The following is a 15,901-nucleotide window of genomic DNA, read 5'->3' on the forward strand; positions in this document are numbered from 1 at the left end:
GCCTTCAAACCCAACCTGGTAAATTGGCTTCTCCTGTCTAGTAGCCCCATTCCCTCCATGATTTTTAAAAAATACTGGCGAACCGTAGTGGCAGACGTGTTTTCTGCCACTGTGCACACCAGGGTAAGACAGCCATGGCTCCAAGAGTTGGGTGCTGCCTCCTCGTTAGAGCAACGAGGTTTCACAGCTATCATTTGAGGCATCATTTGAAGCGAATAAGAGCACATTGAAAAGCTGAAATGCGGTTTCATTTCCAAGCACTTACCACTTCTGTTGATGAGTGAGAAAGAAACAGTTTAGCCATTAATGGCCTTAGTGCATAATTATCAGCCATCCTTATAGTCTCAAAGATGGATGGATTGCAGAGAACAATGAAAGTCAGTATGAGCAAACAAGAGACCATTTTATAAAAAAAAAGAAGCAAAGATTTCTGTGCTTTATAGACTGTACAGTGTTTTCAGCATCAAAATCCAGTGTCTTTTATTCATATGCTTTACCAAGAAATGAAAAGGAAAAAGAAATCTAATTACGAAGGCAGAGCCACAAGAAAAATGTGCCACATTGCCTCTAACATTAACTAGTTTATAGATAAGCAGAAATCATACACATTTTGGGCAGCAGAGTGACTTGATATTGCAACATTACTTGCCAATACTCTGCCTTATTACAGACACTATCTGTGGAAAACAAAGGAAAAATCATTAAATATTTACCACACGTCCCAAGACAACTGTACAGGTGCACTGATGCTAAAATGAGATGTTCTACTAAGCTTACTACACCTGTCAGTGTGCTCAAGTTCTTACCCATTACATGTTCACCAACACAGAGCTTATTAAGGACAGAAAACCTTTTATTCCAAAACTTTAATTTGCTGATGCAATAAACATGTACACTGAAATCATTGAAAGCTAGTACTAAATCTACCAAGCTTCATCCACATAAACTAATTCTGCAGCAATATTAATAGACTCCAACCTTCAAATTCATAGCAGTGGGACAGAGATGTCAATACTTTTATCATTAAAGCATGTTACACAAGTACAGCTATATGCCCATTAAATAAAACTCAGACTGCAAAGCAAGAGAAGTTCTTAAAAAAGCTGGGATGATGGAACAGCTCTAGACACCAGCTTTGCTTTGCTACCCCCAAAGTCAGTGTGTGTTTTCCTGCACTTTGAGCATTTGCAGAGCTTGAGTTAGACCAATGCTGAGCACATCTGAGATGTTATTTCAAGTTTTCTGCTCTTGCACATGCCTTAGGCTCAAGTGGCTCTTCAGGGCTGGGCACTCAGGGGTTAAGTCATGCATAGGAGAAACGTTATAACACCCCCCCCCCCCCCCCCCCCCCCCCGATTTGGTTAAAAATGTAAAAACAGGTTACCATAAGGAAAAAACATATTGCCGCCTGCCCGATGTGCAAGGCAGGGGTATGCTGGTTAATACAAACCCTGCACGTGCACAAAGCAGCCGCCAGCCTTTGCACCCCAGCCCTCGTACCAGAAAGCTTTTGGATGGATTCGTGGGTGTAGAGTGGGACAAGAGGTAAGTGCATTGCTGAGGGGCCTGAGCACACCAGCACAGGCTGGGAGCTGCGAGCTGCTGAGCCCAGAGATGCTGCAGCTCAGCAGTCTGCAGCGTGTGCCCTGAGCAGCATCACCAGCATCACCCGAGTGTCTGCCCCAACCGCATCACCCTTCCCCTGTGGCAAACATTAAAATGACCCACTTCATGATACGAATGAAATGTCCACCACAACTCTGTAGACAGCCTGGACTGTGGAGCATTCCTCTGTTAATGGTCTCCCAAGGCCACTAAGCAACAACAGAGTTATTAAAGGTAATAGAGATACTGAAAAGATGTGCATTTATACTGTATCTTTAAAGGATCATCACAGTGGAGCTTATGAAAAACTTCAATTCGACAGATTTAGTTAGATACCAACTCTTTCACAGGTCTTTGTACCTAAGTACTGAGACCAGCAGAGGATGAAACACAAGGTACAGGCTGTGTAACAAAAGTCTTTGTTCCTTGTCTCTAGATACCCATGAATAAGAACATGCCACTGAACCTGCTTCACTCACATTTTACAACGTGTTATTTTGACATCCCACAGCTCACAACACATTAGGGCAACTGTTCCTCCCGTTCCCTGCTCTGCCCACCAGCAGCCTTGGTTTTATGCTACATGCACCTCTCCCGCTCCCACCTCATGGAAACCTTCCTGGCATGGCTGCAACCCGGGCGCTCAGGAGCAGAGTGACAAATGCTGCACGTGGTTGACAATATGGGTGGAGAAGTCTGTGAAGCTGCAAGGACATGTTTCTGCTTTTTATGCCTGCCAGGTAGAACAGCAACTGAATTCTGATCTGCACTAAATGCTCACAACAGAGATGCACAGATCATTTAAAACATTGCAGACACAAACAGAGGGGACACCGGGACCTTTCATATATGTTGAATAATACATAAGGCACCGTGCACCTTCACGAGCTGTCAGGGAGCCCTCTCAGTAACGGATAAGCCTTGTCTTGAGTAGACTGTTGTCCTTGAGAGCAAAGTGATGAGTGTGCTGCACAGAAGTTATTAAGGATAATTACAGGAAGATTTAGACTGTATTTTTAAAGCAGTGCATGGGGAATTTGCCCATATGGATCTTCTCGCTGGAGCCCTGTGGACAGACGCTCGCCTTGCCTAGCATGGTCAAACTGGAAAGCCCTCCCAGAGCAAAGCTGCTGCCCTCAGGGGAGAAGCTGCAAATGAGCCTTTGGGAATGCTTGTGTATTTACCAAGTTACCTAGCCAGTCAAGTAAAATGAGCTGATATTTTAAATGTGCAAGTATTTGGGGGTTTTTATTTCTTAAACACATCTTTTACATTTTCTAAACTCAACATGGCTATTTTTAAAATGTCCTTCAAGTATATCTGAAAATGCAAAAATGGCCAAGGTAGATGAGAACTTTTCTCTCAAAGTGAAACCTTTTCATTCACACACCCCTGCTGCCATACTGACCAAAAAAAAAAAAAAAAAAAAGAAAAAGAAATCCTGAAAAACTCCATTCTACCCATTATTTCTAGCCTTACCAAACTGTGGTAGGAGCTGAATTCACTGTATTTTTATAGCCAGTGATTACAGCAAGGCACTTAGTGCAGTTCCTGCCACAATTTCTCAAAAGCTTTATCATTAAGACTGAATATTTTATCTGAAATACATAGCTGATTTTAAAATGAAAATGTTAAGCAGCAACTTATAGAATTCACAAATTGGGAACAAATTTATATGCAACTATTTCAGCCCACAAATGGAAACCTAAGGTCTATTTATTATTATTATTATTATTATTGTTTTGCCTAAACAGCTCCCAAAAAAAGTTGAGTGATGCACTGCTCTGCAGACCCCACAAAGGCTACTGCTCCTCCTAAAGGAAAATTCCCTGATGTTACTTCCATTGCAATAGATTCCAATTGATTACTTTTTTTTTTAATTAAATCAAACTTTCGAGGTGAATACAAGTAATCTTCACAAGGAAGATTAAAACTATTGACTATGCTCCAGAAGTGAGCGGTATACTACCAAACATAATTTCATGCCTGTGTCTGTCCCTTTCACAAAGATCAAGAATTAGAGAAACATAAAATTCTGGAGAAAATTTCCTAAATTTCAACATTAAAAAAAACCCAACCCACTTTTTTTGAAATAGACATCATCACTGTTTTCTTAAGCTACATGTTTTATGCTGTCATGTTGGTTGCCAATTAAATTCGTGGGTACTGTATTAACAAAACAGAGCTTCCAGATGTGTGAGCTACTACTGACTTTCTAGCAGTTGTTTGAAGTGAGCTAGCCCTTGCTTTAGAGGTGCTTCTGATTCCTACTGCAAAAATATTCCCTATTACACCTTGTCTTTGGATAAGGAAATTCTGAAAGAGACTTCAGCAAATAATTTTAATAATTAATACTTCATGTTTAAAGTTTACAATTACCAAAACTAGTCACGAATTTCTATCAAATTTAGTTGCTGCTTTAGAGCATCACTCTTTTCTACCACTACCCAAACAAAAGCAATAAAGAAGCTCCATTATTTTATTCATTCTGAAAGCAAAACAATTTGATTTTTCATTTCAGTATTATGCATCTTAAGCCAGTGCTGGATATTGGTATTTCTCCATAGGAAGCAACACATATCTTTTTGCCTTGCAATCAACACCAGTGCTGTCCTAATTCTTACTTTCACCATGGAAACCAGAAAAAAAAACAACCAAACATCTCAAAATTGTCACTAGGTTTGACACAAAATATCCCCCTTGCTTGATTTTTCAGCTCTGCTGTTGAGCAAATACATAAAGAAAACCAGTATCTGCACGGCTTTCGCCACATTCGGCTTTCAACCTTTTCTTTCCACCGGGAAAATAAACCCCACGGTCGCAGCAGAAGGGAAGTGGTGGCATGGGGCATCGCTCCTGGAGCCTGGGACATCCCTGCCCCATCCCTGATAGCAGCCTGGGCACCGCTGCGGAGCCCCTTCCTGAACCTGGTGTGAAACAGCAACGGCACCTTTGGCTGACAAATACTGAAACTGTTGAAAATAAGCGTAGCAGTCGAGCTTTCTACTTGTTGGTACAGGAGAAGTTGAAAAAAAATGGAGGTCGGATCTGTACGGAGTCAGAAAGCCATGCAACCAGGCGGAGGAACAAGGCGTCTCTAATAGAACATTTTTAGAGGTCTGCGCGATGATGAGGCACCTAACACCAACCCTGAAACATCCAAGACACCCTAAAAATAGGATTTAGGTTCCTACAACACCCTGGGGCAGTTGAGGCTCCTAGCACGGAACTGGAGAGGCTCTGCAAAGCCCTGCACGTGGGAGGCACACAAAGCTCTTGGCCACTCGCTGGTTGACATTAAAGCACCAAGAACACCCCAGCCCCCTGCCCTTGCTCCTGCAGCACTGTCTGCTGGCCTCCAGAGATCCGAGCACCTATCTCAGCTCCCTTGGATGGGAAGGAGAAAATCCCCATCAGCTGCTTCCTTGAAATCACCTGTATGGTGCACACCTGTGCTTTTTCACATTAAAAAGTCAAGACTGATGCTTCAAAGAGAGAACACACAAGCAAACACGCAACCATAACACCTCTGCCTGCATGTCAATTCATGTGTCCAGAGCTTTAAAATTAGTAAGAATCAGGACTTGCTTGAAAAAGGATTTTTGAAGAAGAAAAATTCTTATAATCAAAGCCCTTTGCCTTACAAAGATAAGGAGAAAATACATTTTGGGAAATTTACTTTGACCAAGCTGAAACAACAGCTTTTCAATGGTTTGTGGATATTTGTAAAGCACTAAGGAGAAATCACATTAGTCCTGGAGCATTTATCAGCATTATCATGTGCCTTACCTTTAGCAAAGCATACCTACATTTAGTCAATCCAGAGCACAGAAGGCTTCACAGAGACTCCTTTTTTCTTAAGTTACCTTTGAGTATTCAGAAATCTTTGTTCCCTAAAGCTAACAGAAAAGCAAAATGTGTTTTCCTGACCTCAGAGAAAGAAGACTGTAAAAGTGTGACAGTGTTTTATTGCAGCAGGCTGAAAACATCTCCTCTGTGCTGTCAATGAAAGGGTATTTATTCTGTGCCTGTTGTTGAGAAACACTATATTCTCTAAATGACTTGAACATATAGATTTCTTGAAGAAATTAATCCTATGGGATGATTAAATATTGATTGCTTATATGCACAGTTATGTTTATAAAAAATAAACACATCCTTCGTCCATTGTACTTGGCCTATTGATTTCACCTGTAAATTTCTTCATTGACTCTAAAAGTCAGAGAAGCATCTCTTTAATTAATGATAACTGAATATAATGTAAATTAATCTACTGTATACTCCTATTAAGAACTGTAGCAGTCTTTGCAGTAATTTCTTTACAATTTATAACAACAACAACCATTGATTTTCCTTAATAAAAAAAGAGTTTTCTTTAGCAGTTATATATATAAAATAGTGCTGTTCAGTTCAGGGGCAAATACTTCCATCTACGCATCGCAGAGGGAAAGCTCCCATTTCGTGTTTAGCTTATTTCTGCCACGGAAATCCAGTGGCTGCTCTTCTTTAACAATTTTGCCCAGCAATATAATCAGAGCTATCTGGTTTTGAACATAAACCTTATGAGGTAGGTGGCTCTTGTGTCATCTTCATTTCAAAGGATAGTTACAGCCCTGAAATGACTCACAGTGAGAAATATCTGTAAATTGGGCAAAAACAACAAGGTCAGCTGCAAAGCATATTCTGCCATGCTCCTCGTCGGTTTATTTTCCACTGTGCATCATGTAACACTGCTCTTGTTGACTCCTCTTTTATTTTCTAATATTTTCACATGCCATAAGTGGAGCTGCCAATACCTCACACTTGTTTCTGTGCTGAGCTGGTACCTGCTCCCTGCTCTCCTGCAAACGCGGACACCAGCTGCTCTTGAGGCAACAGGGACCAAGAGGTTTGAGCCCAGAGTGAGCACTCCACCAGGTCTGCTTGCTGGAGCCAGGGACACAGACATGCCAAAGCGCCCTGAGCGAGGCTGGGCACCGTCATGGGGCTGGAGGAACGCAGGGCCACCTCTCCGTGGGCAGGACCTGTGCTGGGTGCTGTCACCAGCACCCAGCGCTCAGCCTACCTTCATCAGGAGTCTGGGCATACAGGAATGGCCACGACACGATAAACCTCCTGTTCCCCTCTTTTCTGCCTGGAGAACGGAGTATCTGAAGCACATTTAACAGTGGGCACAATCTTTTGCAATTAGCCAACTTCCAATCCGTAAGAACAATCACAGGCATGTAATCAACTTTCTGCTTGCAGGATTATATTAACACTCATTCTGTATTTGCTCCTAACCATTCATTTTACTTATTTTGTGTTTACCACGTTGTCTAATTAGTTTTATGTGGTACGCATAAAAGCATTAAAAAAAAAAAAAAAAAAAGAATTCTCTCTTTCTTTCTTTTTCAAGAACCTAAAAGTCCCTGAGTCTTTAGTAATTAGAAGCTGGGAGTCCAAAGATGCAGAATGTTATAGACACAGGTTTTATGGGCTACAAGTTGACGGATGAGTGGTTCAGATGTCAGAAACATCTGTCCATGATCCAAATTTAGGGCCTGATATTTGAAAAAGGAAGAGGAAGGAACAATTTAAAGAAAGCTGGCATGTGAAAGCTGGAAGCTAGATGATCCAACAGTTAAGTCCTCATTAAATATGTATTACAGCTCAGGTTTTAACAGCAGGGTGGAGAATGGTAACCCAGGAGAAAAGAGAGGTCATTTTTATCAGAGGAAAATCAAAATACGGCACAAATATCTGCTCGCAACTTCTTATTTGGAGTTAAAATACACTGCCTTCTGTTTCGCCATACAAATGAACGATAACAAAACCATCTTTTAAGATAGGAATTAGGACACTTCAGTCCATTTGCTAAGGAAACCAATCTAGGATTTTTCATAGCTGGAAGGCTGTTGTTGTTTCTTTGTTTTGAACGATCTTGCGCACAGGGAAAAGGAGTAAACTCTGGACTTGTAATAGGTATGACTTTCTTTAATCAGAAAGGCAATATAATTTATCCCTGTTCACTTTTTCCTTTGTGGCAAACTTGATGCATACCTGTACAGGCATGGGTATGAGAACTGTGCTACGGCACAGGCAGGAAATTATAGACTCCAGTTTGCAGCCAGTGACCATGCAACCTTCACAGAAATCCCTTTCACGAGCACATAATATATATTTGAATATGTCTGACCCTGTACGCTGCTGAATGAAAACAGAAGTTAAAACCACAATAAAGCCAAACGGTGACCAGGAGGAAGCGTACGGAGAAGTGACCTGCTCCGGGCTGCTTGAAGAGACTTTCTCGTTATCAACTGACTGGGACCGCAGACATCTGTAGACGGAAAATAAAGGAAAGGCAGGAACTTTAATCTTTCAAATAACAAGCCTGAACAAGTTACTCTCTGGTTTACAGGTACCGGTTGACTTTTTATTACTTCTTTAAAGCGGAGCCGTTCATTTTCTAGGTCACTGTGGCTGCATCACTGCCGGCGGTGCAGGGAACGTGTCTATTGCCTGCTGAGGAGCAGAGCAGCCACCGTGGAGATCAGAGCTACATACCCTTTGTGTCTGCTCTGGGAAAGGCTCACTTGTTTCATTTGCTTTCATCCTGCTGACAGTAAATATCAGAGAGCTGGAAGCACTCGCTCATCACTGCTTGAATGCTTGTGCAACTCGGGGTGCACTAACTGGTATCATTTATACAAAACCCACCTGAATCCCTCTTTGGTGAAAGACAAGCTATGGGAAGGGAGCACCTCTGCCTGACGCCCAGATGGCACCAGAACCGTTCTGAGCAGCTGCAGGTGAAGCCACTGCTGGCACCCACTTAAGGAGCTGGTACGGAAAAGCACAGATCCTCACAGCTGCTCAAGCAAAATGGAACATGTGCTCAGTGAAGCAAGAGCTTGAAGGTAAGGTCCAAAAGTGCATTTGTTCTGGGTGGATAAACTTGCAGGAGTATAGAAACAAAAAGCCACGTTGAGGAGCATTTTTGTATGCACTTTGAAAACACACAAGAAAATGTCAAGGCTATTCAACATGTGAAGTTTCACAGCCTTTTACCACAAACTTCTAATTTTGCCTATGGTCCTAATCTGATGCATGCTATGCTATACGTATTTGCTAGTTTATTTCATGAGTTTCAGGCTCCTCCCATGACTGAATTCCACTTTATCATTGACCATTTAACGAAAGCAGCTATTGGAGTGCTGGCCATCTCCACAGGCTGACCAGGGGACACATATAAGGATGCTTTGAAATACAAAAAATTGGAAGAATCTGGGTCACTAATTCCAAAGCCACAACCAAAGCTGAAATACATTAATGTCATAATATTCTTCAGAGAGCTATTACTGAGACAGAAAAAAGTTCCTTATGTGCAGACGACGTCTTGGCAGACCTCAGCACCTTCAGAAACAACTAGAGGGTGACCAAACCTATGCAGTTCACCATGATGAAAGACATACGAGGTTGTCCTCATCCTTCATTTCAAGTGCTGAGCAGGATAGTTAAAAATGAAAGGCTGTGTGCAATGGTGACCCTGAGAAATGGAAACTTCCTGTACTCTACACTGCTTTTTCCATAAATGCTACATGCAGGAGGATTTATAGTCTCCTGAGTTACACTGTGATACAGAACAGGTGTTCTGATGGCATCGCACACGCCAGTTTTATTGCTGATTAGTTTGAATGCAACCTCACTCCAGGATTTAAATCAAAAAAGCAAATACCAGTCAGCTATTAATGACAGAGGTGTTGCACCCATCAGATAACTTTACTCACAGGGCCCAAAGGGTTGCACAGAAAAGAGGCTGCACCTCATGCTGACCGCGTTATCATAAAAATAATGGAATGATTTGGGTTGGAAGGGACCTTAAAGATCCTAGTATTCCCCTCGGCACTTCAGGACTGGCAATCGCTTGCTCCCAGACCTTGCCATAGCACCCCCAGTGCCACCTTCCCTTCTCTGTGGCTGAGGTCTATTCTGCTCCAGGATCAAAGCTCACCTGAGCAGTACAACAAGTTGGTGTTTCCTGATTATCATATTGGTGTCTAATATCAGCTGCCTGTGCTATTGCTTTCTGTATGGTTTTGGAACTCTTCTTGAAATACAGTTATCTACAGTTTGAATAAAAATGTGAATGCTCCTAAGAAGCCAAGTATAAAAAACTTTTTAAAAAATAATTATCTTTCTTCTTGTGGAACTCAGTAATATAAATGCATTCAGGGCTGTAATATGTGTCCCTGATCACAGCACAATGAGTGAGTATCTTCATTGCTACCATCAGTCATGAAGTGCTAACCCTGTTAGGTTCCACCATGCCACGTTTGGCCTGACCCACAGGAGATGTACCCTCTCTGCTTGCATTTTAATGGGAATGGTGGAAACTCCCCTTGACTGAAAGCAGGCAGCATGATTTTGCCCTTGGTAAGGGTCACAGTGTACGCTTCTCTAATGTGGTGGACTCAAATCAGTCAAAACATTGAATGTGATGACACTGCCTTCAGGTTAATGTATTTTTTATTTATTTTTTTACCCTCCTTAAAGGCTAAAATGTGAAATAAACCAAGAGAATCCATTTTTTAAGATGTAAAAATTGGCTGCCTCGCAGATGAATTCACTAAAATCTCCAGGATCAAACAGGAGCTGCACTGTTCTCAGCCCCAGCAGAGCAGGCTGCCCTGCTCTTTTGCTACCGCTAGACATCTACCAAAAGAGTTTTTTCAATTTTTAATCCCTGTTTTGTTGGGCATTCACAAGAGGTCGGTTAATTATTAACCCACATAAAGGTTAGTTTTCAGAGCAAGTTTCCTCATTCCTCCTCAGTGACACCAAATTTGAAGTTCATGTATTGGGAAACTGGGCTGGTACTGACTCTCACACTTCAAAGCACGTGGCACAACTTCATCACGGGTGAGACGGGCACTGCCAGCAACGCTACTGCCAGCAGCACAGACATGGGTTTGCGTATTAAGCTGCAGGTTTATCTGCAATAGGCAGACCATTATTTTTATTAGGGCAACAAGAGGTATAATTATCCAAGTGGCATCAAGATTAAGTTCCTAAGTTTAAATTAAATATTTCATGTTTATATGAACGACTAGATTTCCATGATCAAGAACCTATCTATCCCAAGACACGTTTCATATTTCAGCGGGGACAACTTAGTATCCCACAACGCTACAACCTTCTCCAGATGGATCTCAAACAATAGATGAACTAACTCATTTTCTTGTTATGTCTAAAAGCTGTTCACAAATGACCATGTTTTTTTCATGCAAAATAATTACATCGTAGCAAACTAATGACTGTAGCTGCAATCAAGGCAACCAACCCAACCCTCTGAAAGTACGGCACGCTGGTGCTTTGCTGCTTAGTCAATACTATGAACAAGCGAGGTTGTCTTGGTTAATGAACTGGAAAAACAGGGCTGCATTTTAAGCAACCTACACGAGTCTGTGCATAAATAGATCAAGGAGTAATAACGTGATAAGACAAGTGCATGATGCCAAAGTGCATTTCTAAGGAATGTGAACATACTGATTTTGCTTAACTTTTTAAGTAAGAATGAATTTTTGCCCATAAATAAGTGCTCAACTGTCAGATATGAATGTTTCAACAAACCATTTCTTAAATGCTTAAGACAACTGCTGCACCAGAGGAAAGGAGATAGCCACTAGATGTTTAACGAAGTCCTCAAAATGTAAATGTGATGTTTTAAATCAGCTCAGAAACACAGATGTATTGCAGTAGGATGTTCATTTGCTTATTGAAAGGCAATATGGTTTGCATTCAATTTAAACATACATATGTTTCAGAGAATAAAGAACACGCTTAACAACAAAAGAATGGATGGAGCAGTTGTCTATAGGAACAAATCACTCTCATCCCAACAATTTACAATTTTTGTAATGCACGTTATTTGGTGAAAGCCTGTACTTAGTACATTGGCTAGTATTTTCTGATTTAGCTGCAAGCATCCCTCGCCTAGGAGCAAGCAACACCTGTGTTTAAGGAATTGCCAACATAATCGCATTATTAAGAAAAGGATAATTCTCATTTACCATCTCTTCTCTCCAAACTGCAACTAAGATTTCCACAGGACTTTTAAAAACAAAGAAATCCTTCCTGGTCTCAGGTGAACACAGACAGTACATCACTGTGGAGCAGAATCAGATTGCATTTCATAGTAGCACTTCTTTCTTGGTTTTATTGGCAAAACGTATTTTTTACAATTATTTTTTCCCCTAAATTACATATACCTCTTTCAGTAAGGACAGAATTTATGGTGACAGACAGTGAGACTATGCTCAGTAAAAAAATATCCAGGTCTTTAGCAGACATCTAGGATTCCTTATCTATTAGCTTAAGACCAATACAAAGGTAAGACTACATAAAGGTAAGAGCTGGTTTTGCAGAAACCTGAGGGTAGAAGCCAAGGGGGCATCCCAGCAAGAAGCCCTGATCTGCAGAGTTCCTAGTACTGGGGTCTGTCCTGCACCAGTTGCCCCTCATACAGGCATTAAGGCTGTTTACAGGGGCTAACATTGGTGAAGCCTCAGCTTTGGTCACTGGTAAGTAGTCAATTCACCTCATTTTTTTAATTTTTTTTATTATTTTTTTTTTTACGTCTAATGATCTGCAGTGTTCATTGTGGAAATGCACTCATTAACAATGCTAGGGAAAACCCAGGCAGACCTCGAACAAATTTAATAGTTTCGGTTCATACACCATCTAGACATGCAGATACTTATTCAACCTGAGCGGCCTTAGAAACAGATCAGAAAGCTCAGAAGATAAATATTCCCTTTACAGGTTGTCAGAATTGCTCATCCCAGTGCAGAAGGGAGATGCTAAGGAATGTGACAGCTGCCTTTGCTACGCAAGAACACTTCCATTTGTTAACAAAGACCAGAAATACAGCAAATACTCAATACCCTGCTGACAGAAAAAACATCAACAGGACTTTTGTCGCTGTGAAGTATTGTGCAGCGAAACTCCATGTTTGAGTTTGGTAGCCCTTGGAATCTAAGCTCTTTGGCTATGCTCTGTAATTCTGCTAAGAGCTGATGGTACCCTCCTGTCCCCTGGCCGCAGCGCTGAACTTGAGGATAACTTGCCCAAGAGACCAAACGTAAAGTCTATGGAAACTGAGACGTGCCTCAGGAGGGTGGTGAGGAGAAGCACTGCACAAAAAAGTCCAGCATGAGGGTGACAGCATCTGTTCTCAGTGACACCAGATGTCCAGATTTCAGGTGAAGTGTCTCTGAGGGTGAATCTTGATGCTGCCTTCAAATACACAGAGGCAAAATCCCTCTCCCAAAGAGAGCCCTACTAGCAGTGAATATTTCTGAACTTTCTCTAAGTTTCAGGTTGACAAAATTATCTCAGAGGAATGCTGTGAGCAGAAGTTCATCACAGCCCATGAAATAAAGCACAGGTGTATCCTGCCGACACAGGAAGAACGCAGCGAATCTATCTTTAGAATAGGTCTTGAACATGAGAGAACAAAGAAGACGTAAGGACGCTTACGGAACAGTCAGAGGGAAAGAGGTGAAGCTCATTCAGTGAACAGTATTTATTCAGTGGGTGAAAACAGCTCTGTTCTGGCATTATTTGATTTTGGGACAGATATATTGTCAGGAATAGCGTACTTCAAGCTACTTCTGTGTGCATGAAGGCTGCATGCTAGGGGAGATGCTCGCTCTCCGCACAAGGGGCAGAGGCAGCAGTGAACTCACTGACATGGGATGATACAAAGATCAAAAGTGCAAATAGTCTCAAGGAAACTCAATCAGTTCAGGGAAGAATGGTACGTGAGGGGCCACAAAATGTAACAGCTGAGGAACAAGCTTTGGCTCAGACACTTAACCACCTGCATTCCCCTTTGGGCTGCACCTCTCCTTCAGTGCCCATGGCTCATCTGGGGTGCTGATAAACGCCTGGGATAACAGACCTACACCTTCAGCAAGTGCAACTATTGCTAAGTTTTATCCTGACATCCTAACATATTTTAACGGGATACCTGGAATATACTATGCAATTTATTTATGATTCTTAGGCATCGATGCTGCTCTGAAACTATCTTCACTAAAATCATGCCTCCTTCATCAGAATGAAGTTTCTGTAAGGCTCAAAGGCCTTTTCAAATATTTATCTATGCTACATTTTGCTATGACCGAAAGCCTGCTGCATGCCAGACACTCTCTTATTCATCATGCATTTGCCTAAGGGCATATGCCGTAAGTTTTATATAAATTTTCAACATTCAAAGTTTCCTTGCTTTGTTTCTCTGTTAGTTTTCATTTTTGAAAATCCTTTAATATATCTGAACAACTGTATGGCATCATAGGAAATCAATACTAACAAGTAAACCATTGCTGTCATTCACAGATTATTTTTAAACAGTCTCACATTATGGAAATTTATATAAAGATTATGACAGAGTAATTAAAGATATTTCTAGGCAAAGGCATACTTTTAATTTTAAACTTGGATCTGATCAGCACTGAACTCCTGACTGCCCACTGTTTGCATTCACTGGGCATGGCAGCAGGGTGAGAAAGCAGTCATGACAACTCACATCCCATCTTGCCTGCTCTTCTGCTGTTTCTGCTGTAAGTGGAGCATGTTCTCACCAAGGGCCCAGCTTCTGCTGGAGGGGTGGCTCAACACTTTAAAGAAAAACACATCCTCGTTTGGGTGGTGCAGATGATTTGTGCGATGCAGTGCTCAGGGCCAGGCTGGATGGGGTTTTGAGCAACCCGGTCTCGTGGAAGTTGTCCCTGCCCATGGCAGGGGGGTTGGAACAAGATGGTCTTTAAGGTCCCTTTCAGCCCAAACCATTCTGTGATTCTATGAACTCAACTGCTCCTCCTGATGCTCTGGCTGCAGCACACAAAGCCAGCGCCGTGCTTCAGCACGTGCACAGGGAGAGCAGGAAGAGGAGATTCAGCCCTACCACAAGAGTTTAAATAGTGAACAGCAAATAGCTTATATAATAAACCAAATTCCTCCAGCTTGAGTCATTTCTCTCACTAAATTGCTCTTCAGTTCACTCCATTTTCTCCTGCATCTTTCCCAAAGTCTGACTGATATGCTACATTTCTCATCAGTAATCAATTCATATTGCAGATTTTTCTGCTGAGACAAAATAAAGTTGAGTGTGATCACTGCGCACAGGTTGAGGTCAGAGTGTGAGGCTTGATTTTGGCAATTTTGGGCGAGAGCATATGCACCTGAGTACAAATAAGTATTTTTTTCATTGAAGTGAAACGTGCAACAAAACCCTCAAGTTATGTCAACATCACGGCTTCAGGCACAAGAGCTCTTCTCTGCGTGGGATTTGGACTTTAGGGAATTACCACATTGCCATTGTTGGCAGAAGTCAAGGTGACTTGGCAACAGAGAACTCTGGTTCCTGCAATGTATAAAATATACAAAGAGAAATGTATAGATATGCTTGAGATACCCTGAAGTGAAGGATTAGATATTGCCCGAAAATGTAAAGTAGCCCAGGAGTGGGTTCCACAGAGCTGGCTATGAAGCTAGGGAATTCATACAACCTGCCGCAGGTCCACGTTTTATTCTTTTTGAATAATATGATCATACTCTTCCATTTTTTTCTGTAATTATGTTTTTCGCTTTGACTGGTCCCCATGCTTTCAAAACACTGGTGGGACTCTCCTTGCCTGCTGCACTTCTCTTCCTTATCAGATGTGACCAAAATGAAGACCTGGGTTTAGAAATCACAGGCAGTAAGTTTACAACATTCTGGTGCATCTTGTTTCCTTAAGAAACCAGACTAAAGCATTAATATGAATTAGGTATTAAAATCAGCAATGAAACAGCAGGAGTTTATACTTATATAACAAAAATCGAGCCAAGGCAGTCCCAGCAGGCAGTAATTGCTTGCATTTAATGAATATGTTAGGTTTTGCCTGTAAATTTCTGTGAAGAAAGGGAGTTTAGTTTTACGGTCCAAATTTTGTGGTAACGTGAATGGGCACAGCTCTGCCTGGGATGTTTTGTCTTTGCCTCTGTAGAAAACACAGCCCACAGCCTCCGAAGCAAGCTACTCTGGATGCACACAGCTCAGATCCCGGACCAGGGAGAGCCGTTACGGTCAGGAGCGTCTTAGGAATCAAAGTCAGAGCATCAGGACATGACAGAAAAAGATGTATTTACATGTAAAATTTTTCCTCTGAATTCCTTAAGAAGGAATCAGTAGAATTTTTTTTCAGAGTTATACTAAGTGTTTGCCCAATATATCTGCAGACTGGGAGATGTAACCATTTTTAAATAGCAA

At 41.6% G+C, this 15,901-nt stretch overlaps 1 protein-coding gene across 1 annotated transcript in view; it reads right to left on the reverse strand.

Moving 5' to 3' along the window:
* MDGA2 (MAM domain containing glycosylphosphatidylinositol anchor 2) overlaps positions 1–15,901 on the reverse strand; it is a 393,582-nt gene that overhangs the window by 33,610 nt on the left and 344,071 nt on the right. The window lies entirely within an intron of this gene.

This window comes from Falco naumanni, chromosome 7 (assembly GCF_017639655.2).
Source record: "Falco naumanni isolate bFalNau1 chromosome 7, bFalNau1.pat, whole genome shotgun sequence".
NCBI lineage: Eukaryota > Metazoa > Chordata > Aves > Falconiformes > Falconidae > Falco > Falco naumanni.